The 24,560-nt window shown below is 45.2% G+C and overlaps 1 protein-coding gene across 8 annotated transcripts in view; it reads left to right on the top strand.

Annotated features, from left to right (window-relative positions):
• Nucleotides 1–24,560, top strand: part of PPP6R3 (protein phosphatase 6 regulatory subunit 3) — a 131,750-nt gene that overhangs the window by 17,889 nt on the left and 89,301 nt on the right. Inside the window, exon 2 of one of the 8 annotated variants that reach the window (XM_047775059.1) lies at nt 7,899–7,994. The exons of the other annotated variants lie outside the window; for them this stretch is intronic. The gene's annotated coding sequence lies outside the window, so the exon portion shown is untranslated. The remainder of the gene's footprint in view (nt 1–7,898; nt 7,995–24,560) is intronic. 8 annotated transcript variants of the gene reach the window in all.

Here is a 24,560-nt window from a genome sequence, read left to right as displayed (position 1 = left end):
TCTGTGTTTTAAAAACTTTACAAATTACAGATGATAGAGGATGTTCATTTTGTTGAGAGCTGGCAAATGTGATTTTTCCCTGTCCTTTAATGTGGAGTGTTCCTGTGTCAGTAAGGAATTTCTTAGAGATTTTTTTTTACTGCTTCACGTGGTAGCTCTTTTTATATCCAGAAATGGGAAAGATTTCAAGGATAATTATCTTTTTAAAATGGGATCATTTGATTGCTAGAAAACATTTAGTGAACCTTAAATGTGACTCTAGGCAAGTAACACCAAAAACAATCTGGAAAAGGGATGTGGGTCAAATTAGAGTATCAGTCCAGTCTGCCTACGGAAAAGCCTAAGAGTGGGGTTCAGCCTCTCCTTAGGGAGAGGGGGGATGGTTTTTATACTTACATCTTTATATCAAAAGCCTTTCTTTACTCTGACTAATGAATGAAAAGAGGCAATCGGAAACGGAAAGGCATGGAGGGACGTAACGGCATCGGCTGGGCTAGGCTGGAACTCGTGTTGTGACACCTTGGTTAGTGGACCTTGTAAATGGGGCAGGGTTATTAGGGCTTTGCTGCCAGCGGTGCTGAGCCCGGGAGCAAAGAGTTAAAAGAACTGCTTCTCGTCCCGTCCCAGTAGTCTTCAGTGAGGCCAAGGAGTTTGAAATGCATAGGCATTATGACTGTTGTTTTCATCAAACTTCAAGAAATAAAGGTTGGTACTCTCTCAGGCAGTGAAGAAAGAATGAGAAAGGACTGTGGGGGGCACGGAGTAGAGAGAGAGCTGGCTTAGCAGAGTTGTTGTGAGTATTAAACATTCCCGGGCATGTTTGTGTTTCTCCTCAGAAGGAAGTAGATTCCGTCCCTGCCGCGCACTGTATCATCAGGCCTCACGTTTTCTGGGTTTTGGCGTCAGTTAGCATTGAATGGCCTCTTGATTGGTGTAAACCCTCGGCAGCTGCCTGTACGCACCTACCTGCCTTACCTGGTAGATGTAATCGTGTCTCTTCCTATTTTGTTTGCCCAGTGCCTGCTGTTACCGTTGTCACTTGTGCTTGCTTCATTACTTGAATTATTTTAATTCTTTTTACCTAGAGATAAGGGTAGGATGTTCATCTTTTATTTTTTGCCTTTTTTTTTTAAGGGCCGTACCTGTGGCATATGGAGGGTCCCAGGCTAGGGGTTAAATCAGAGCTACAGCTGCCGGCCTATAGCACAGCCACAGCAACTCAGAATCTGAGCCATGTCTGCGACCTACACCACAGCTCATGGCAATGCTGGATCCTTAACCTACTGAGCAAGGCCAGGGATCGAACCTGTGTCCTCATTGATACTAGTCAGATTTGTTTCCGCTGAGCCACGATGGGAACTCCAGTCCTGTTCCCCCCCCCCCCCCCCCCCCCCCCCCCCCCCCCCCCCCCCCCCCCCCCCCCCCCCGCTTTTTAGCGGCCACCTGCAGCATATGGAGGTTCCCATTCTAGGGGTTGAATTGGAGCTGTAGCTGCCATGCTATGCCACAGCCACAGCAACGCAGGATCCGAATTGCAGCTTCGACCTATGCTGCAGCTTGTGGCAATGCCATACCCACAGAGCGAGGCCAGGGATGGAACTTTCGTCCTCAGGGACACTGTTAGGGTTCTTAACCCACTGAGCCACAGTGGAAACTCCCTTACTGGCTTTAGTTTTGAAATCTTTTTTTCTCCTTTCTTCTTATTTGGCTGCCCTGGGGCATATGGAGTTCCAGGGCCAGGGATCAAATCTGAGCTGAAGTTGCAGCCTGTGCCTCAGCTGCAGCAATGCGGGATCCTTTAAATTCACACTGCTGGGCTAGGGGTCGAACCTGTATCCTGGAGCTGTAGAAACACTGCATTGTCTTTTGCAAAGCCAAAGGTTTTACTTTTAATGACATCTGACTTATCAATTATTTCTCTCATGAATCATGCTTTTCCGTGGTGCTGTATCTAAAAAGTCCAGAGTTAGTGTGGATTGCTTTAACATAATACCATGGAGTGAGTGGCTTATAAAAACAGAAATGTATTTTATTGTCACAGTTTTGGAGGCTAGAAATTTGAGATCAGAGTGCCAGTATGGTCCGGGTCTAGTGGGGGCCCTCTTCAGAGTTGCAGGCAGCCATCCTCTCATTGCACCCTCACGTGGCAGAGAGTGGGCAGGGAATCTCTCCAGCCCCTTTTCTTTCCTTTTTTTATGGCTGCACCTGCAGCACATGGAAGCTCCAGGGTAGGGGTCCAGTCAAAGCTGCAGCTGCAGCTGGCCTGCCCCACACAGCAGCACAGATCTGAGCCACATCTGCAACCTACACTGCAGCTTGTGGCAACTCCAGATCCTTAACCCACTCGCTGAGTGAGGCCAGGGGTCAAACCTGCATCATCATGGACACTGTATGGGATTCTTGACCTGCTAGGCCACAACAGGAAGTCCTGGGGTCCCTTTTGTAATGGCACTGGTCCCATTCATGAGGTCCCACCCTCATGACCTAATTCTCTCCCAAAGGCCCCACTTCCCAGTACCATCATCCTGAGAGGTAAGATTTCCACATACACATTTTGAAGGGACAGAAACATCCAGTCCCTTGCACAAGGGTATTTAGGTTATCTCTTATGTCATCTTCTAGAAGGCTTATGGGTTTGTATTTTACTTTAGGTATCTGTGATCTGTTTTGAGTTAATTATTAAGAGTGTAAGATCTGTGTATAGATTGTTTTTTTGTTTTTTTTTTGTCTTTTTGTCTTTTTTGTTGTTGTTGTTGTTGCTATTTCTTTGGGCCGCTCCCGCGGCATATGGAGGTTCCCAGGCTAGGGGTTGAATCGGAGCTGTAGCCGCCGGCCTACACCAGAGCCACAGCAACCCGGGATCCGAGCCTCGTCTGCAACCTACACCACAGCTCACGGCAACGCCAGATCGTTAACCCACTGAGCAGGGGCAGGGACCGAACCCGCAACCTCATGGTTCCTAGTCGGATTCGTTAACAACTGCGCCACAACGGGAACACCTGGTTTTTTTTTTTTTTTTTTTTTTGCATTTGACGTCCAGTTGTTCCAGTACCATTTGTTAGAAGGACTTCTTCGCTTCAGTGTACTGCTTTAGCTCTGTTGTCAGAGGCCAGTTGATTGTGTTTGTACGGGTCTGTTGGGGGCTTTCTGTTCTCTTCCATTGATCTGTTTGTCTTTTCTCTCATCAGTACCAGTAAGTGGAATGATGCCCATCCTCTGACTTTGTTCTTTTCCTTTAATATTGAGTTGGCTATTTTGGGTCCTTTATCTCTCCATATACTTTAGAAACTTTAGAATCAGTTTATCAATAGCCACGAAATAACTTCCTAGAGTTTTGACTGGGATTTATCATATTTTGTCTCTTTTTTTTTGGCTGTGCCCATGGCTTGTGGAAGCTCCCTGGCTAGGGATCAAACCCATGCCACAGCAGCCACCTAAGCCGCTGCATGACAGTGTTGGGTCCTTAACCCACTGCACCACAAGGGAACTTCCTTGATTGGGATTTAATTAGAATTGTTCCTGATCTTAGTGGGAAAACTTTGAGTCTCTCATTCTTGAGTATGATGTTTGCTGTAGGGTTTTTGTAGATGTTATCAGGTTGAGGAAATGCCCCTCTATTTTAAGTTTGCTGATTAGTTTTTATCATGAATGGGTGCTGGATTATCATTATTATTTAATTACTTAATTTATTTTTTTAGGGCTGCACTTGTGGCATATGGAGTTTCCCAGGCTAGGGATTGAATCGGAGCTGTAGCCACTGGCCTACGCCAGAGCCACAGCAACGCCGGATCTGAGCTGCATCTGCAACCGACACCACAGGTCACGGCAACGCTGGATCCTTAACCCACTGAGTGAGGCCAGGGATCAAACCTGCAACCTTATGGTTCCTAGTTGGATTCGTTTGTGCTGTGGCATGATTCGAACTCCAGGTGCTGGGATTTATCAGATGCTTCTCCTGCATCGATCAATGTGATTTTTCTTTAGTCCGTTGAAGGCATGAGCATCCCATTAATTGACTTTTGAACGTCAGACCAGCCTTGCATACCCCGGGGTAAATCCCATTTGGTTTGTAATTCTTTTTATACCTGTTGGATTCAATTTGCTAATATATTCTTGAGGAATTTTGCGTCTGTTTTTATGGGAGGTATTGACCTTTAGTTTTCTCGTAAAGCTTGTCTCAGAATGAGTTAGGCAGTAACCCTTCTCCCTCTTGATAGAGATTATAGAAATGGTTAGAGTTTTTTCTTTCCTGTTTGGTAGAATTCACCCATTTGAGCATGGTGCTTTCTTTCTTTCTTTCTTTCTTTTTTTGTCTTTTTGCCATTTCTTGGGCCGCCCCTGCGGCATATGGAGGTTCCCAGGCTATGGGTCTAATCAGAGCTGTAGCCACCGGCCTACGCCAGAGCCACAGCAACCCGGGATCCGAGCCGTGTCTGCAACCTACACCACAGCTCATGGCAATGCCGGATCATTAACCCACTGAGCAAGGGCAGGGATCGAACCCGCAACCTCGTGGTTCCTCGTCGGATTCGTTAACCACTGTGCTGCGACGGGAACTCCAGCATGGTGCTTTCTGATGTAGAAGATTATTAATGATTGATTCAATTTATTTAATAGTTAATAGGCCTATTAAAAAAGCATTTTTTGGGGCGTGCTGCGCCAGTGGCATGAGTAGTCTAGTAGTTCCTGGGCCAGGGATCAAACCCATACCATAGCAGTGGCAATGCTGAATCCTTAGCATTTTTATTGATTTTTTTTTTTTCCCCAATAAGAATCAGCTTCTGGGAGTTCCCTGGTGGCTCTGCAGGCTAAAGACCTGACATTGCCACTGCTGTGGCTCTGATTGCTAGTGTGGCTTGAGTTTGATTCCTGGCCTGGGAACTTCCACATGCTACAATTGTGGCCATAAAAAAGAAACAGCTTTTGGTTTTGTCTCTTTCTTTCATTCTTTCTTTTTTGATTTTTAGGGCCTCACCCACGGCATATGGAAGTTCCTAGGCTAGGGGTCCAATTGGAGCTGCAGTCCCTGGCCTATGCCACAGCATCACGGGATCCGAACCAGGTCTGCGACCTATACCACGTCTCATAGCAACGCCGGCTCCTTAACCCACTGAACAAGGCCAGGGATCAAGCCCGCAACCTCGTGGTTCCTATTCGGATTCATTTCTGCTGTGCCATGATGGGAACTCCAAGTTTTGTCTTTTTCTTTTGCTGTGCCTGTGACATGCAGAAGTTCCCAGGCTGGAGATTGACCCTAAACCATAGCAGTGACAATGCTGGATCCTTAACCTGCTGAGCCACCAGGAAATTACATAATTTCTTTCCTACGTTCATTTTTATCATTTCAGTTTTCTGCTTAGTTTGGAATTTGTTCTTCTTTATCTAGTTTTCTTAGGTGAAAGTTTATTGATTTTATTTATTTTATTTTATTTTATTTTTTTGGTCTTTTTTTTATTTATTTTTTGCCATTTCTTGGGCCGCTTCCACGGCATATGGAGGTTCCCAGGCTAGGGGTCTAATCGGAGCTGTTGCCACTGGCCTATGCCAGAGCCACAGCAACGCGGGATCCAAGCCGAGTCTGCAATCTACACCACAGCTCACAGCAACGCGGGATCGTTAACCCACTGAGTGAGGCCAGGGATCGAACCCGAAACCTCATGCTTCCTAGTCGGATTCGTTAACCACTGCGCCACGACGGGAACTCCAGTTTATTGATTTTAGATCTTTCTTTTCTAATATATGCTTTCAATACTATACCTTTTTGTCTAAGTACTGTTTTTGCTGTATCCCCTAAATTTCAGTAAGTTGTAATTTCATTTTGTCCAAACATTTAAAAAATTCTCTTTTTTTCTTCTTTGAGTCATGTGTTATTTAGAAGTGTGATGTTTAATTTTGCAGTACTTAGGGTTTTTCTTGGGCTGCTCCCGCAGCATATGGAGGTTCCCAGGCTAGGGGTCTAATCGGAGCTGTAGTCTCCGGCCTACGCCAGAGCCACAGCAACACGGGATCTGAGCTGCGTCTGCAATCTACACCATAGCTCACAGCAACGCCAGAACCTTAACCCACTGAGCAAGGGCAGGGACGGAACCCGCAACCTCATGGTTCCTAGTCGGATTTGTTAACCACTGCGCGCCACCACGGGAACTCCTACTTAGGGGTTTTCTAGCTATCTTTCTGTTACTAATTTCTACTTTAATTGCATTGTGGTTTAAGGGCAGACATTGGATGATTTCTGTTCTTTTAAATTTGTTAAGGTGAGTTTCGTAGAATGTGGCCTATCTTGGTGAACGTTCTACATGAGTTTGAGAAGAATGTGTGATAGGCTGTTGTTGGGCGAAGTAGTCCAGGCATGTCAATTACATGCCGTTGATTGATGGCCCTGTTGAGTTCCGTTGTGTCTTCACTGATTTTCTGCCTGCTGGATTTGTCCATTTTGTACAGAGGAGGATTGAAGACCTGAGTTATTGTAGTGAATTCATCTATTTCTCCTTGCTGTTTTATCCAGTTTTGACTGATGAATTGTAATTCTGTTGTGAGATACATAACATTAAGGATTGTTAGGTCTTTTTGGAGTGTTGACAACCCCCCTTTCCCTTTGTAATAACTTTTTTTTTCTTTTTTTGGTTTTTAGGGCTGCACCCGCAGCATATGGAAGTTCCCAGGCCCAGGGTCAAATCAGGGCTACAGTTGCCAGTCTACACCACAGCCATAGCAATGTGGGATCCGAGCCGCATCCATGACCTACACCACAGCTCGTGGCAATGCTGGATCCTTAACCCCCTGAGCAAGGCCAGGGATGGAACCCGCATCCTTGTGGGTACTAATCAGGTTCATTACTGCTGAGCCACAAAGGCAATTCTGCTCCCACTTTGTTTTATTAGTGTTAGTAAGCGTAATTCCATCCCTTTACTTTTTTTATTATTATTAGAGTATAGTTGACTTACAATGTTGAGCCAATTTCTGCTGTATGTCCCTTTGCTATTAACCTATACGTGTCCCTGTGTTTAAAGTGGGTTTCTTGTAGGAAATTTATCATATGCCTGTGTGTAGGTTTTTGTTCTTGTTTTTGTTTCGCATTTATCCAGCTTGGTGTTCTTTGAGATTTCTGGATCTGTGGTTTGGTATATGACATTTTGGAGAACATTCTCAGTCATTATTTCTTCAAATGTTTTTTCTTTTTTTCCCCGTTTCCTTCTGGCATTCCTATTGCATATACGTTATGCCTTTGGTAGTTGCCCCATAGTTCTTGATATTCTGCTCCCTGCCCCTGCTCCCCCTACCCCAGTTTTTTTTCTCTTTGTGTTTCCACTTTGGAAGTTCATAGTGTCTCATCTTCATGCTCAGTTTCTTTCCTCAGCTGTGTCCAGTCTGCCAATGAGCTTATTGAAGGCAGTCTTCAGTCTGTTTGTCTTTCTTTTGAATTTAATTTTATTGGCATTTAGCTGACTTACACTGTTGTATTGGAAGGTATTCTTCATTTCCATTACAGTGTTTCGGTCTCTAGCTTTTTTTTCTTTTTGATTCCTAGGATTTTTATCTTTTTACATTATTCGTCTGTTACTGCATGTTGTCAGCCTTTTTTTTTGTTAAAGCTTTTAGCTTGTTCATCATAATTCAGAAAATTCCTGGTCTGATAATTCCAACATTTCTGACATACGTGACTGATTCTGGTGCTTGTTCAGTTCTTCAAACTGTGTTTTTTGCCTTTTAGTAATCTGTTTTTGAAAGACGGATGTAATCACTGGTCAAAGGAGCTGTGAAGAATAGGCCTTTAGAGCTGCAGTGGTGATGTGGGGGGAGTGCTCTATGGTCCTGTGACACGGTCTCCGTCTCTGGGTGAGCCCGCACCCCTGAACTGTGACCTTTACCAGTGCTTCTCTGCTTTGTTCCTTTCGTAGGTGGGACAGGATGGCTAGAGTGGCCTGGAGTTGTGTACTTCCCTTCCTCATGCGGAAGGTTAGAGGGGCTGGAGTTGGATATTTCCCTTCCTCCAGGTAGGTTAGGTTCTGGTAAAACCCCAGTGGGTTAGGTTTTGGTAAAAGAGGTGGTTTTTTGTTTTTTCTTTCTTTTTTTTCTTTTTTGGCCGCTCCATGGCATATGGAGTTCCCAGGCCGGGGATCCGATCCGAGCCACAGTTGCAGCCTATGGCACAGCTGTGGCAACACTGGATCCTTAACCCACTGAGATACTGTGCTGGGTGGGGGATTGAACCTGCATCCCAGAGCTCCAGAGATACCACTGATCCTGTTATGCAGCAGCAGGAACTCCAAAATAGGTATTTTTGAAGGCCAGCTTTGTTAAGAACAGAATGTCCAGGTGTATTTCAGAACTGTTCCTTTTCCCTCCCAGAAACAAGAGACGGGGGGAGAAGTCTCTCCACTTACTACTGAAGGACACTTGTGTAGCTTCCACGTACTGGCAGTTATGGATGAAGCTGCTGTAAACCTCTGTCTGCAGGTTTTTGTGTGGACATAAGTTTTCAACTCCTTTGGGTAAATGCCAGCAACATTGTTGGGTTGTATGGTAAGGATTTTAGGGTAGTTTTGTAAGGAACTGCTGCTAAGCTGTCTTCCAGCCGCCTCTGGCTGTTTGCACTTCCAGCAGGAAGTGAGAGTGCCTGCTGCCCCCACATCCTCCCCGGCATTCGGTGTCAGTGTTTTGGACTTTGGTCCTTCTTTTGGTGTGTAGTGGTATCACGGGGTTTTAATTTGCATTTTTCTGATGACGTAATGATGTGGAGCAGGTTTTCATATGATCACGTCATTTTTAATTACTGTATTTCATGAGATAGATAAAAGCACCTTGGTGCAGATACAGTCATTATTATTTCAATTCCATACATTTGTGGATGACCTGGAATGTTTATCCTGTGTGGTCCCCACAGTGTGCTGTGACTTCTGTATTTAGACATTTCTCTTTTTTCTGTTATAAACTCTTCGGTCAGTGTCATGTATGAGACTTTCGGCTTAGGATAAACACCTTAGGATGCACTCACTAGAGCAGAGTGAGCCAAAGAATGTATAGATTTTAACATCCTTTCATATCCATGACCAGAAAAATCACCCAGTTTATACTTCTGTCAGCAGTTCCAGCCAGTTTTATATTAATACGTATTTAAAATCTTTTTTTATTAAGGGAGAGTTTTAACACAGAGACATAGAATAATGTAATGAACCCTCTGGTACTCAGCTCCAACAGTCATACACCAAGGCCAGCCCTGTCCTACTTGCTCCTTCACTGCCCCCTTCTCTCCTGTGTTGTCACAAAATAGTAGCTCCACTGAATTGAGATAGAAATGCAGAAAAGTACGCATGTCATGAATGGGTTTTCACAGTCTGACACTCCCTGGGTAGTCAGTGTCCCACGTATCACCTTTGTCCGCTTTCAGTCACTTGCACTTTGCCTGCGGCAACCAGAAGCGTGATGTCTGACTGCCTAGATTATTTCTGCCCAGTTTTGTTTTCCTTTGATATGTAGAATCTTATGGTATGTTCACTTGGGTCTAGTTTTTCTCTTGGCATTGTGTTTGAGAGTATCCACGTGCTTGCAGTTGTTAATTCCTTGTTTTTGTTGTATATGAAAATTTAATGTATGAAAATATTTATTCTGCTATTGCTGGACGTTTGGATAGTGCCCCTTTGGGGGCCATTACAAATAGTGCTGCTCTGAGCATTCAGAGTTTGTGTCTTTTGAGGCGGGGGGGTCCAGATGGCAGAGGAGTAAGACGTGGCGTTCACCTTCTCCCACAAACACATTGAAAAAACCCATCTGCATGTAGAATGATGCGCACAGAACATCTACTGAACGCTGGCAGAAGACCAAAGTTTGTGCCTTTCGGTGAACATATGTTTGCCTTTCTGTCGAGGATAAACCTGGAAGTGAAATTGCTAGGTCACCGGGGTGCATGTGTTCAGTTTTGGAAAACTGTGGCTGTACCTACTCAAGTGGGGTCATTTAGTTATCCTCTCCCCGCCCCCGCCCCCTTTTTGACTGCACCCATGGCATGTGGAAGTTCCCAGGCTGGGGATCACACCTGAGCTCCAGCAACGACTAGAGCTGCAACAGTGACAGTGCTGGCTCCTTAACCTGCTGAGCCACAAGGTAACTCCTGGTTATCCTTTTTTAATGAGTAATATTTGAGTCTCTTGTTCTTTCTTCTGTTGCATTATCTGTTCTTATCGTATTAGCTCTTTGTTGCTATATAATAATAATTATCCCCAAACATAGTGGCTTATGACAACAGTAAACATTATCTCACAGTTTTTGTGGGTTAAGAACTTGGGAGCAGCTTGGCTGGGCCATTCTGGCTTGGGTGTCACCAGCCTTCTGAAGACTTGACTGCAGTTGAGGGCCCTTCCCAAGCGGCTGGCTCACAGGCCTGGCAGGTTAGTCCTGGCTGTTCCTTTTCTGGTCGGCCTTCGTCAGAGTGTCCTGTCCTTGGGACGGGGTGACTGACTTTCCCCAGCACAGAGATTTGAGAGAAAGAACACCAAGTGGAAACTGTCCCCCCCCGCCCCGCTTTTGGGCTGCCCCATGGCAGATGGAGTTCCCAGGCTAGGGATCAGATCCGAACCACAATTGGGACCTACTACGAAAGAGCTGTGGCAGCCCCAGGCCCTTAACCCACTCTGCCAGGCTGGGGATTGAACCTGTGGCCTGGCGCTACGGAGAGACTGCTGGTCCTGTTGCGCCACAGCGGGATCTCTGAAGCTATCATTTTTATGACACAGCCTCAAAAGCCTCGTGGTGTTTAATTTTGCCGTGGTCTGTTAGAAGAGAGTCACTTAAATCAGCCCAGCTTGGGGAGTTAAGTTCCATTTTTTTGAAACGAATGTCAAAGAATTTGTGGACATTCTTTCTTTTTCAGCTGTGCCCACAGAGTGTGAGAGTTACGGGGCCAGGGACTGAGTCCAAGCCAGAGCTCCGGCCTGCACCACAGCTGCAGCCATGCAGGATCCTTAACCCACTGTGCAGGGCTGGGAATCGAACTGCTTCCCCCACCCAGTGACAGGCTGCATCATTAACTCACTGTGCCACAGCAGGAACTCCAAAGTTGTTAGACATATTTTCTTTTTTTTTTGTCTTTTTAGGCCCATACCTGCAGAATATGGAAGCTCTCAGGCTAGGGGTCAAATAGGAGCTGCAGCTGCTGGCCTACACCACAGCTCACGGCAACACCGGATCCTTAACCCACTGAGCGAGGCCAGGGATTAAACCTGAGTCCTCACGGATACTAGTCAGGTTCATTATCGCTGAGCCACAGTGGGAATTCCATATATTTAAAAATTTTTTTTCATTTTTTAAAGCTTTATTTTTGTGTGGATGATTTACAGTGCTGCGATAACCTCTGCTGGGCAGCAGAGGGATGCAGCCATACCTGTACCGCACATCCATTCTTTTGCAGGTTCTTTCCATGTAGGTTATCACAGAGTACTGGGTGGAGCGTCCTGACTGGACAGCAGGGCCCTGTTGGCCAGTCACTCCATACGCCCCAGGCACCTGCTAACCCCAAGCCCTTAGCGTGGATGTATTTTCAAACGCGACCCATTGGTAGGGTTTCTTTCCCACCAGGATCTCATTCTGGGTGAGACTCTTTGGGAGACAGAAGCATCATGAATATCTTTGCTTACTCCATGGGCCATCATTAGTCTTTTGAGGAAGAGGAGTTAATGTAATTCACTGGACTAATTTCTCCTTCATCCCTAGCCCTTTCTCATTACTTTGAAGAAAATCCAAAAATAGTCATTTTGCTTCTCCTGTATGTCAGTATAGATCTTTCAAAGATAAAACCTTTTTTTTTTTGGTTTTAACCATAACATAATCACAAAACTGTAATAATCTAACAAACTCTACCACACAGTACTTGTTTAATATTATCCAATACCTGGTTGGAGGTGAATATCCATTTGTCTCAAATACAATTTTTATGTACTATTTTTTTTCTATTTTGGCAAATCAGGCTCCAAATAAGTCTAACAATTCAGACAATCTACAGATTCCCCAGTCATCACTCTTGCACAACCCCTTTGCCATCTGTTTGTCAAAGACCTGGAATTTTTGTTTTGTGGTATCCCCACTGTCCTCTGTTGTGTACACAGCTAAGTTTCTTCTTTGGGCCGGGAACTCTCTTGCCATCTCACTGGTGTTTCTTCTTTGGTTGTGATCTGTCTCTGGAGGTTGAATGTGGACCCAAATCGAAATTTTTAAAAAGGAAAAAAAAAAAGCCTCTATAAACACAGTTGAGATTCAAATTTATAAAACCAATTAAGGCCACCTCTACGCTTTAAACACAGGTGCCCAGCTGTTAGGAAACATTTTTCCTTGTATATCTCGCAAGCACATTACATTTATTATCTCCTAGATCAAACTCCTCCTGTCAAACACCAACCACACCTTTTCCTCAGCAAGTCCTCCCTATGCCGGAAAAGGCACGTCCCAGCTGTAAAAGACGAAGGTCACTGCAGAGGCATAGGTTCAGTTCCCAGCCCAGTGCATTGGTTTAAAGGATCTGGAGTTGCTCTAACTCCAGGTCAATCCCTGGCCCAGAAACTTCCGCATGCCATGGGCGCGGCCACAAAATAAAAAAAAAATAACATTTTTGCCAACTCCACCTTCTGAGTATATCCCATTCTCTGTCTTCTTCCGCCACCACTTTTGGACGGAAACAGCTTCCTAATTCATCTCTCTGCACCACCTCTGGTCCCTTCAAGCCACTGTTTACTTGGGTTCCTAGTCAGTGTATCCTGCTGCTCCCTCTGAGTGATGACAGTGATGAGATTTCTGATCTCTGCGGTCCACTACAGTAGCCACGTAAGGCTTCTGAGCACATGGAATGTAGCTAGTTTGAAATGAGAAGTATGTATGTATAAAACATATGCTTGACTTCAAAGAATAGTACAAAAAAAAGAAGTGAAGGTCCCATTAATCATTTTATATGACGTTAACATGACATATTTTGGATTACTGGGTTAAATAAAATACACTAAAATTAATCTTACCTATTTCCTTTTCACGAGGCCACTGGAAAATTTAAGATTACATATGCAGCTTGCACCGTTCCCTCTACTGAGACACTGTCCTGATTCACTGAGGGCACCAGCACCATGTCAGCATTTTTTTGGCTATGTCCTCAACATGCGGAAGTTCCCAGGCTAAGGATCAAACCTGATGCGGTGGCAATGCCAGTTCCTTAACCCACTGTGTGACAAGGTGACTCCCCCATGTCGTCGTCTTTTTTTTTTTTTTTGTCTTTTTAGGGCTGCGCCTATGGAGGTTATAGGTGGAGGTTCCCAGGCTAGGAGTCCAGTTGGAGCTGTGGCCACTGGCCTATACCACAGCCACACCAGATCCAAGCCCTGTCTGTGACCCACGCCACAGTTCACGGCAATGCCAGATCCTTAGCCCACTGATCAAGGCCAGGGATCGAACCTGCATCCTCACGGAGACTAGTCAGCTTCACTTCTGTTGAGCCATGGTGGGAACTTCTATGTCATCTTTTTTTTAACCACCTGTGACCAAAGCACAGAAAGTACCAGACCTGGTACTGGCCAAGCACCCAGTATTTGCTGAATGAATTACAGCCAGCAGTAAGTATCCTTCATGTATACTCACTCAAAAAACACTGAAAATTTACTTCTTACTTGAAGTCGAACCACGCTTTTAAGGTACAACTGGTATTAAAACTTTCTAAGTTTAAACTTTAGGTATACATGAATTTAATTTGCCTGCTTCTCGAAGTTCCTGATGTGGCCCAGCGGTTAACAAATCTGACTAGCATCCATGAGGACGTAGGTTCGATTCCTGTCCTTGCTCAGTGGGTTAAGGATCCGGCATTGCAATGAGCTGTGGTGTAGGTTGAAGACGCACCTTGGATCCTGCATTGCTGTGGCTCTGGCATAGGCTGGCAGCAGTAGCTCCAATGAGACCCCTAGCCTGGGAACCTCCATATGCCACACCTGCGGCCCTGAAAAGAATAAAGTTTCTACTAGAAGGGAAAGACGGAAACTAGGGAAAACAGGAAGTTCAAGGTGGCCTCAAGAGATTTTTGTCATCAACCCTTAAACATTGGTCATCACAGCTCAAAACATCAGTCACAAGAGAAGGAAAGCTAGTGGGCATATAAAGGAGAGAAAACAGATGACCCGCTTTACACGTGTTGTGGGTTATCTACCACGGAAGAGATGGGTGGCCTGTCTTCCAAGCTTTGTGAATGGACTCGCCCCAGTTTTCCGTTATTGCACCTAAAAATAACCATGGCTCCTATCGTGAGAGCATCAGGTTTTACTTGGTTTGGGTCCTTGGCAGAGTAAGCACGCGTGTGGTGGTGTGTGAGCCCCCTGCATGCAGCAGTGGTGATTGTGCATAGCTGTCCGCGGGCCGAGGAGGCCTTCCTCTTGGTCAGTCTTCTGTGAAGGAAGGGACTGCACAGACCTTTGTGGGCTCCGTGTTCCTCTGCCACTGCTTTAACTAACCGGGTGTGCCTGACCTGTCCGTAGTCTGGCTTTCTGCGGAGAAGGGAGCAAGTGCGTGTGGACTCAAAGCGGAAAGCAAGCCCGGGCGCACGCAGGTAGCCCACTCCAGCCTCCCAGCCGAGACCGAGACTGGTTTTCCATTGATGGCTTTTTCTTCATTTCTTAAGAGTGTCCTGGTTTCACGTACATTTGTATTTCTTTTCAGAGACACAGGACAGACGTAGTGAAGGATTTGAAGCATTTTAAGTGATCATTTAGTCTAATCCTCTTATTTTACAGATATGAAAATAAACTCGGAGAGATGAGATTACTTGCCCAAAGGTTGACTGAACTGAGTCCGTGTTCTCTTGGTCTTGCCCATTAAGTTTGGTGGAGTGAGGTGTCAGGTGATACCTTTGCATCATCAGGGCTGGGTAGCCTGCCATAACTTGGAGGGTGTGTGTGGCTTTAATTACATTGCAACAGTCAGGCACTAATTTAGTCATGGAGACAATCTAATGAAACTGCTTTTACTTTTTTTTTTTTGGTTGAGGAAGTTGAAGCCTAGAGATGTGAACTTACCCAAGGTTATGGACCATACACGTTCTTTCCATGCTTAGTTGTTAATGCGAATCAGAGCAGTGATGTCCAGTATGATATGCCTTATCTGTGTTCAGCGTGGCTGTTTAAATGGAAAGAAAATTGAAAATTCAGTTCCTTAGTCTTGTCGGCCCCATTGCAGGTACTCAATGGCTGTGTGGGGCAGTTAGCTTACATAACTGGACAGTGTAGGTCTATAGCATTTAACTTAAGAATTTTTTTTTTTTTGGTCTGTGCCTGAGGCATATAGAGGTTTCCAGGCCAGGGATCAAACCTGCTCCACAGCAGGGACCAGAGCTGCTGCAGTGCCAGTGCCAGATCCTTAACTCACTGCACCATCAGGGAATGCCTTAAAAATTTTTTTTTGAAAACTTTAGTGTTAGTGGTGAATACCAAGAATTATAAGTGTGATTAGAATTGCCAAATTCAAAAGTAGGAAGAAAAATCACTCTCAGAGTTTGTGGCAGTGCTACAGTTGGTTGCATGACATGGGCCTTTTCCTGGTTCATATTTCATCCATTCTTTTTTTTTTTTTTTTCTGGCTACACCCTTGGCATATGGAAGTTCCCAGGACAGGGATCAGATCCATGCTGCTGCAGAGACAATGCTGGGTCCTTAACTCTGCACCACAGCAGGAACTCCTCTTCGCTTCTTTAGGACAGTAACCAAGAGCCTATATATAAAGGGCTTTTCCTTTTCCATTGCTTAGGTATTTTGTTTTGCCAGTTGAAAACCCCATCTTTGGGTTGAATTTTCAGTGAATACATTCAGTCTCCTTCATGGTGCTTATTAGCATGATTTTCAGTCTCTGTACTTTTTTTTTGGTGATTTTTGGCCATCCCTCGGGATAGGGAGCTTCCGGGCCAGGGATCAGGTCAGAGCCGTGGGCGCAACCTAAGCTGCAAACTGCAGCAACGCTGCATCCCCAACCCATTGTGCCGAGCTGGGGAATCGAACCTTTGTCCCACTGGCTCCCAAGACGCCAGAGATCCCCTTGCACCACAGCGGGAGCTCCACAGTCTCTGTACTTGTATTTTACATGTTACTCACTTGGTTACTAAGCTGCCCCATAGTAAGTTTGATGCCCTTCTTGCTCTTGTTCTTTGGATTATGGCAGTTTCGCCTTTTACGTCAAGTGACGTGACGTGTTCTGTGACTGCGCCACAGCTTTGCTGATTGGGATTGTGTCCTCCTTTGGACCCTTGCTCAGAATCTTCGCACACTGTGGTTGCAGCAGACAGAGTTGGTTCTCTGGACTGTACTTTGGAGCTGGTTTATTAATTTATAATTGGGCTCCGCTTTAATAGTAGCTTAGATGGAGTTGGCTTTGTGCGTGATGGCAGGGATCTGAGTGGCCCATCAGGCTGCATGGCCGTCAATGACGGAGTTCAGTTAGGTGCCAGAGTTTTTACCTTAAGTACTTCACTTACAGGATTTTGCTTTTAAAAGGTCGTAGGATGGATTTGCCTTTGGAGTTGTATGCTTTATTTTTTTTTATCTTTTTGCCTTTTCTAGGGTTGCTCCCACGGCATCTGGAGGTTCCCAGGCTAGGGGTCAAATCAGAGCTGTAGCTGCCAGCCTACACCACAGCCACAGCAACGAGGGATCCGAGCTGCGTCTGTGACCTACACCACAGCTCATGGCAAGGCCAGATCCTTAACCTGCTGAGCAAGGCCAGGGATCGAACCTGCAACCTCTTGGTTCTTAGTCGGATTCGTTAACTACTGAGCCACGACGGGAACTCCTGGAGTTGTATACTGTAAAGAGTAGTCTTTTTTGCATTTGTGGCGCAGTAAATTTTGATTACTGCTTCAGAAGCCTAGGTGATCTTGCCACAGCTTGTATTAAGTTGTTTGGTGGTTCTGAAATTAGCTGAGTTACATGTATATATGTTATGTATATGTAGAGTTATATGTAACATGTATGTGTTTATATGAAGCTGCCTCTGAAGTCATCCAAATGATGTTACTTATTTAGGTGGTTTTTCCCGTGAATATGTGCTTATTTTTTGATGATTTTTGTAATCAAACTTTGGGTTGTGTGTGTGTTTGTGTGTGGAGTTCCTGTTGTGGTTCTGACTAGTATCCATGAGGACGCAGGTTCGATCTCTGGCCTCGCTCAGTGGATTAAGGTTCTGGCGTTGCTGTGGCTGTGGTGTAGGCGGGCAGCTACAGCTCAGATTCAGCCTCTAGCCTGGGAACCTCCATGTGCTGCAGGTGCGGCCCTAAAAAGACCAAAAAAAAAAAAAAAGATACTGTGATTGAGTTGGCCTACGTTAGGACTTCCTGATGTTATTAAGAAGCAGAGTGACTGGCTTTTGTGTGTCCAGGCTCTAGGCTATATCACCTGTCTGTAATTAAGAGGTAGTTTTTAGTTGTTTGCGTATGATATATGATATAAGGAAAAGATATTTTCTTGCATGTTATGTAATAGGTACGGCTTTCTCTTGTGGAGTTGCATCTGCGAAGAGTATCATGGAATTTATATTAAACATTCACATGAGAGCATATTATTCCTTCTTTCCCCCCAAAAGTCGGTTTTAAAAAAACAAATCCATTCAGTTTTCATGTAGGGGTTATCTGGAGTGAGTTCTTTCTTATTATCTTTAGCTATGAAATAGGAGTACTTCCTAAGAGGACTGAGAAGGACTTGGTAAGGGCTTGTAAGGGTGGGTGTTCATTCTTGCTATTCCCGAGTTCTGTGACTAAGCCACACATATTTAGATACCGTTTAGCTGAGGATCTGTTTCTTTGCTGTTTTAGGCTAAACCAGTCCTCATTCTTTTTGCTTTTTGGGGCTGCTCCTGCGGCATGTATTCCCAGGCTAAGGGCCAGATCGAGCTGCATTTTTGACCTACGCCACTGCTCACAGCAACGCCGGATTCTTAACCCTCTGAGCAAGGCTAGGGATTGAACCTGCAACCTCATGGATCCTAGTCAGTTTCCGCTGCGCCACAGTGGGAACTCCCCCAGTCCTCATTCTCGACTAATATTTTTATAATTATGTTCTTACATTCTCTTCATTGGCCTTAATCAGAGTCTGTAGTGTTGGAAAGAGGAGATGCTTTGTGATAGGGTTATGCTTTGTGTTTATTGAAGAAAAGGTGGCTTCTTTAAGGAATGATTGACAAAAATAAAGACAAAAATAAAAAGTATATTATTTTTTCTTAAAAAATCTTGTTTTCTTTTTTGAGGGGCCCCTCTGCATCCCTCTGAGGGAATACTCGAATGATGTCAACTGCGGTAGGCTGCATGTTTGTGTCCCTCTCCAAGAGTCATCTGCTAAAAGCTAGTCCTCAGTGTGATGGTGGGAAGATGCCTTGGGAGGTGATTAGGTCATGAGAGTGGAGCCCTAACGAATGGGATTAGGAATGAGGCCGGAGTTCCCTCACCCCTTCCTGCCACGCGAGGGTGCAGGGAAAGGCAGCTGGCTGGCTCTGAACCAGGAAGGGGGTCGCCACCAGACACTGGATCTGAGATGCTGTGACCTTGGACTTCCTAGTCTCGGGAAGTGTGAGAAGTAGGTTTCTGTTTCTAGGTCATCAAGTCTTTGGGGTCCTGTTCTCACAGCCCAGATGGACTAAGACATTGCCTGGTAAACTACACACTAGGGTCTTTCTTAGCAACTCGGTCTTTTTCCTCCTCGAGCTCGCATGGCGTCGTGCTGTTGCTGTCACTGTCTTGCCGTAGTCTGCTCTCTAGCTATGCCCCTTTCTCATGTTGGTCTGTTAATTATGATGTACAACTTAGGCATTCCTAGAAATTATATACATGGGGAGAATGTCTCCTTTTTTTAGCTTCTGTATTCTTTGGAAAGAACTTTTCATCATCCTTATGGATTCCACCACCATCTGTATATTTTAACATTTATTTATTTTTTTTTGTCTTTTTTTTTTTTGACATTTCTTGGGCCGCTCCCACAGCACATGGAAGTTCCCTGACCAGTGGTCCAATCAGAGCTGTAGCCGCCGGCCTACACCACAGCCACAGCAACATGGGATCCGAGCCTCGTCCGCGACCTACACCACAGCTCACGGCAACGCCGGATCCTTAACCCACTGAGCAAGGCCAGGCATCGAACCCACAACCTCATGGTTCCTAGTCGGACTCCACTGAGCCACGACGGGAACTCCTATTTTAACTTTTAAAACAGACGTCTCTTTCCAGCTTGTTTTTTTTCCAGTAGGCTCATGTCATAGTTGGTTTGGATACTGTCAGTTCAGCTCTTTGCAGGCCAGGATTAGGAACTCTTTGTCGTCATTTCTTAAACAGTGCTTTTTCGTCTCTGCTTCCTCGTCAGCTCCCTGGCGGAACCCACAGGCTGGGGGCAGAGCTCCTTTTCCCTTTTTACGTCACTCTGTGTTTAGTATTTCACCAAGTCCTGCCTTGTTCTTTCTGGAGTCATTGTCCCTATGTGCGAAGCTTTGATTATTTTTATATTACATTCGTAAATTTATTGAAGCCAGAAGAAGGGTTAGAGTTAGTTCAGTGTGCCTCCTTTATTTTGTCGATGGAGAAACGGATTCTCAGGTCAAATGACTTAAGCCCCACCGCTAGTGCATAGCCGATGTTAGAGTTCTCTGGTCTCAGCATTTAAAATTTCTTCCTGGTATGGAGTTCCCGTCGTGGCGCAGTGGTTAACGAATCTGACTAGGAACCATGAGGTTGCGGGTTCGGTCCCTGCACTTGCTCAGTGGGTTAAGAATCCGGCGTTGCCGTGAGCTGTGGTGTAGGTTGCAGATGCGGCTCGGATCCTGCGTTGCTGTGGCTCTGGTGTAGGCCGGTGGCTACAGCTCCGATTCAACCCCTAGCCTGGGAACCTCCATATGCCGCGGGAGCGGCCCAAGAAATAGCAACAACAACAACAACAAGACAAAAAAAAAATTTCTTCCTGGTCTAACATTTTTCTTAAAAATTTACTTAAAATGGAGTTCCCATTGTGGCTCACCGGGTTAGGGACCTGACATAGTCTTCATGAGGATGTGGGTTCAATTCCTGGCCTTGCTTCCTGGGTTAAGGACCCAGCATGGCTCTGAGCTGTGGTATAGGTTGAAGATGCAGCTCTGATCTAGAGTTGCCATGGCTGTGGTGTAGGCTGGCAGCTGTAGTTCCAGTTAGAACCCTGGCATGGGAACTTCATATGCCACAGAAGCGACTGTAAAAAGATCAGAAAAAAAATTACTTAAAAAATTTATCGGGGAGTTCCCATTGTGGCTCAGTGGTAGCAGACTCAGCTAGGATCCATGAGGACTCGGTTTTGATCCCTGGCTTTGCGCAGTGGATTAAGGAGCCCGTGTTGCCATGAACTGTGTGTAGGTCGCGGATGTGGCTCAGATCCTGGTGTTGCTGTGGCTGTGGTGTAGGCTGGCACCTGTAGCTCCAGTTCTACCCCTAGCCTGGGAACCTCCATATGCCAAGGGTGTGGCCCTAAAAAGACCCCCAAAAAAAGGTCAGTTTTAGATATCTGCTGTTAAGAATGAGCCAGTTTAGGGGCTGGATGACAGCATTTCTAGGCGCCCCACCCTCTCCCTTTCCTAAAGGTAGCTAACACTTTGAACTCTCTCAGCAGATTAGAAAACACACGTTTTCTTACCTCTGTGCGTCTGAAGAGCATATTAGAAGAGGTTCGTATTTGTATGCATGCTTGCTGCTATTTTTAGTTTTAAGCACAGCTGTTGATTTCCTGCTGTGAAAATATATGGGAGATAAGGATTAGCTTTTGCTTCTCCCATTCCTGCACCTTCCTCCCACATTCTGTCTTCCCCAGCTTTCCAGTATAGTTTTATTGCAATTTTGGTTAAATCAGTATTTATCTTTATCCATTATTGCTCTGGATGCTGTTTATAGTGTTTAGCAGTAAGTTACAAATACTTTTCCTAAACAACTTCTGGTTTTCCTTGGATATGTTCTGTCACTTTTTATTTTTTTTTAAGTGTATTAATCACTAATTTAACCTCAAACTTTTAGCCAGTTACCTGCTCAGATATTCCATCAGCTTTCTCTTTTTGGATAAATTTTTATTTGCTCCTGCTCCAGATTGGACTGCTACGACCTACACCACAGCTCATGGCAATGCCGGATCCTTAACCCACTGAGCAAGCCCAGGGATTGAACCTGCATCCTCATGGATACTAGTTGGGTTCGTTACTACTGAGCCACAACGGGAGCTCTTCTTCTTTTTTTTTTTTTTGTCTTTTTTTGCTATTTCTTGGGCCACTCCCGTGGCATATGGAGGTTCCCAGGCTAGGGGTCTAATCAGAGCTGTAGCCGCCAGCCTACGCCAGAGCCACAGCAACTCGGGATCCGAGCCGAGTCTGTGACCTACACCACACAGCTCACGGCAACGCTGGATCCTCAACCCGCTGAGCAAGGCCAGGGATCGAACCCGCAACCTCATGGGTCCTAGTCGGATTCGTGAACCACTGCGCTACCACGGGAACTCCCCCTTCTTCTTCTTCTTTTTTTTTTTTAAATACTTTCTGTGTACATGGGCGCTACAGCTGTTGGCCTACACCACAGCCACAGCAACATGTGATCCAAGCCATGTCTACATCCTGCACCACAGTTCACAGCAACGCTGGATCCTTAACCCACTAAGCAAGGCCACGGATTGAATCCGAAACCTCATGGTTCCTAGTGGGATTCATTTCTGCTGCACCACAATGGGAACTCCAGTACTTTCTGTGGACTCTTGATGGATATTTTGGCTGGGTATAGACTTCAGGGTTGGAAATAATTTTCTTTCTGTATTAGTGTGCTAATTATTCTTAGTGTCCTTTTACAACAGTATCCCATTTTTATTTAATGGATGCGTTAATCGTATCTTTCTGAGATGAATCTGAAGCGTGTTGTTTTTATTCAAGGAAATAAAGAGGTGTTCAAAAAATGTGGTCATCTCCCTGAAGGGGGTTCCCACTGGCCCAGTCTGGGAAAACTTGAGCATCAGAATGAATAGTGATATTAATAAATAAGACAAGGACCTATGAGTCCATAGTGTTTAAGTCTTTTTTGAGATTCTTTTTTGCATTCTTTCCCATTATGGTTTATCACTGGATATTGAATAGAGCTCCCTGTGCTCTACAGTAGGACCTTGCTGTTTATCCATCCTGGATGTAATAGTTTGCATCTGCTGATCCCGAACTCCCACTCCTTCCCCCTCCACCCCTTGGCAGTCACAAGTCTGTTCTGTATGTCTGTGAGTCTGTTTCCCTTTTGTAAATAAGTTCATGTGTATTGTATTTTAGATTCCACATGTAAATGATATCATATGGCATTTGTCTTTCTCTCTCTCTCTTTTTTTTTTTTTTTTGGTCTTTTTGCCTTTTCTTGAGCCACTCCTGTGGCATATGGAGGTTCCCAGGCTAGGGGTCTAATAGGAGCTGTAGCCACTGGCCTACACCAGAGCCACGGCAACACGGGATCCGAGCTGAGTCTGTGACCAACACCACAGCTCACAGCAACACCAGATCCTTAACCCACTGAGCAAGGCCAGGGATCGAACCCGCAACCTGATGGTTCCTGGTTGGATTCGTTAACTATTGAGCCATGATGGGAACTCCTGTCTTTCTCTTTCTGATTTACTTTGCTTAGTGTGATAATCTCTAGGTCCATCCATGCTGCTGCAAATGGCATTGTTTCATTCTTTTTATGGTTGAGTATGTGTGTGCGTGCGTGCATGTGTGTGTGTGTGTGTGTGTGTGTGTGTGTGTGTGTACACCACATCTTCTTTATCCATTTATCTTTCGGTAGACACTGAGGTTGCTTCCATGTCTTGGCTATTGTGAATAGTGCTGCTATGAACATAGGGGTGTGTGTATTTTTTCAAATTAGTTTTGTCTGAGTATATGCCCAGGAATGGGGTTGCTGGATCATATGGCAGCTGTGAGTCCATATTGCTAATGAATTAAAGACTGAATGGGGAGAAGGAAACATTCCTTACTGATTAGTGCAGAAGAAACAGTAGATTTACAAAACAAACATCATTTTATAACTGTGAGTAACAGTGGATTCATGTAAGAACTGTCATTTGGTACTAAAACTATTGGGTGAATGGTTTAAGAACATAATCTCAAAATATCTTCCAACAGATTATTTCCTAGTAAATCACTAAGGAGAGAGCGGTTATTTTACAGTGGAGAAACATGGAAAATATTATTTTAACCAGATGATCAAAATACCAATAATTGGACAAACTGACATCATCTTACTGCTCATGTGATACTCTAGAAAAAATAAGCTTTTCACGTGTTATTTCTGCTAGAAATTCATACTCTTTTTTTATCTTTTTAGGGCTGAGCTCATGGCATATGGAAGTTCCCAGGCTAGGGGTCAAGTCGGAGCTGTAGCCACCGGCCTACACCACAGCCACAGCAGTGCCAGATCTGAGCCACATCTGCGACCTATACCATAGCTCACAGCAACGCTGGATCCTTAACCCACTGAGAGAGGCCAGGGATTGAACCCGCGTCCTCATGGATGCTATTTGGGTTCAGTAACTACTGACCCACGACGGGAACTCCGAAATTCATACTCTTTATTCTTCAAAGACTCCAGTGAAAGACAAAGACTCGCTGAAGAACCTTTTCAGATGAAGGTGACATGATGACATAGGATGTGATACGTGGTCCTGGATTGAGGTCGAAGGGGATTGCCATAAGGGACCTTACAAAGCACTTGACGGGGTTGGAATATGAGCTCCACAGTCTATATTGGACGGTTAATGTGTTAAATTCCTGATGTTGCCGTAAGTACTGTGGTTGTGTACGAGACTATCCTTGTTCTCAGGAAGCAGCAGTGAGCTGTTCAAGAGTAAAGGATAGGTGGCTGCAGAAACACCAGCGTTCGGGATGCATGTAGAAGGGCTGGTGAAGCAAAAGTGACACAGTGCTTCATGGCAGACCTCGTGAAGCCTCTGTGGGAGTTTCTTGTTCTGCTCCTGCAGCTGTTCTGCAAGGTTTAAAAACTTTTAAAGAAAAGATGGGAGTAGGAGTGGTTGCTTGGAGCCTCTGTGCATGGGAAGGGCCTCATTGGCTGTGAACTTTGAGCAGAGTGAGTCGTTGAGCTCCTTTGGGTGGGAAGTCCCCAGTGCCAGGATTTTCATTTTCCTTGAGGTCAGTGATTAGAAGACACTCCGAGTCTTCAGCCTGGCTGGGAATGGCAGAGCCCTGGAGGAGAATCTGGCTGTGGTGCGGTGGCAGCTGGGTGGGCCTCTGTCTCTGCGTTCTTTCTGCGGTCCACGCTGTTTTCAGCGTGGCAGCCCATCCGCAGCCGCTGCACTGGGGTCACCTTCCTCTTTGGCTTCCTCCTGTCGTCTCTCTGCTGGGATTGGGAGGGACGGAAGGCAAGGAGATTTAGGTATCTGAGTGTTCATTAAATAACCGTTTCAACTGATGTTCCCTTTGCTCCCTTCTGGGACTCTCATTTTGTTGGTCCTTGGGGGTCATGCCTTTGAAATGCAGGACGGAACAACCAACACAGTCAGTCCTTCTGTGGTTTTAGAGGCATTTCAGTG

The sequence above is a fragment of the Phacochoerus africanus genome, chromosome 4, assembly GCF_016906955.1.
Source record: "Phacochoerus africanus isolate WHEZ1 chromosome 4, ROS_Pafr_v1, whole genome shotgun sequence".
NCBI lineage: Eukaryota > Metazoa > Chordata > Mammalia > Artiodactyla > Suidae > Phacochoerus > Phacochoerus africanus.
Note: the sequence above shows the minus strand (reverse complement) of the source record. Positions and strands in the feature narration are given on the sequence as shown.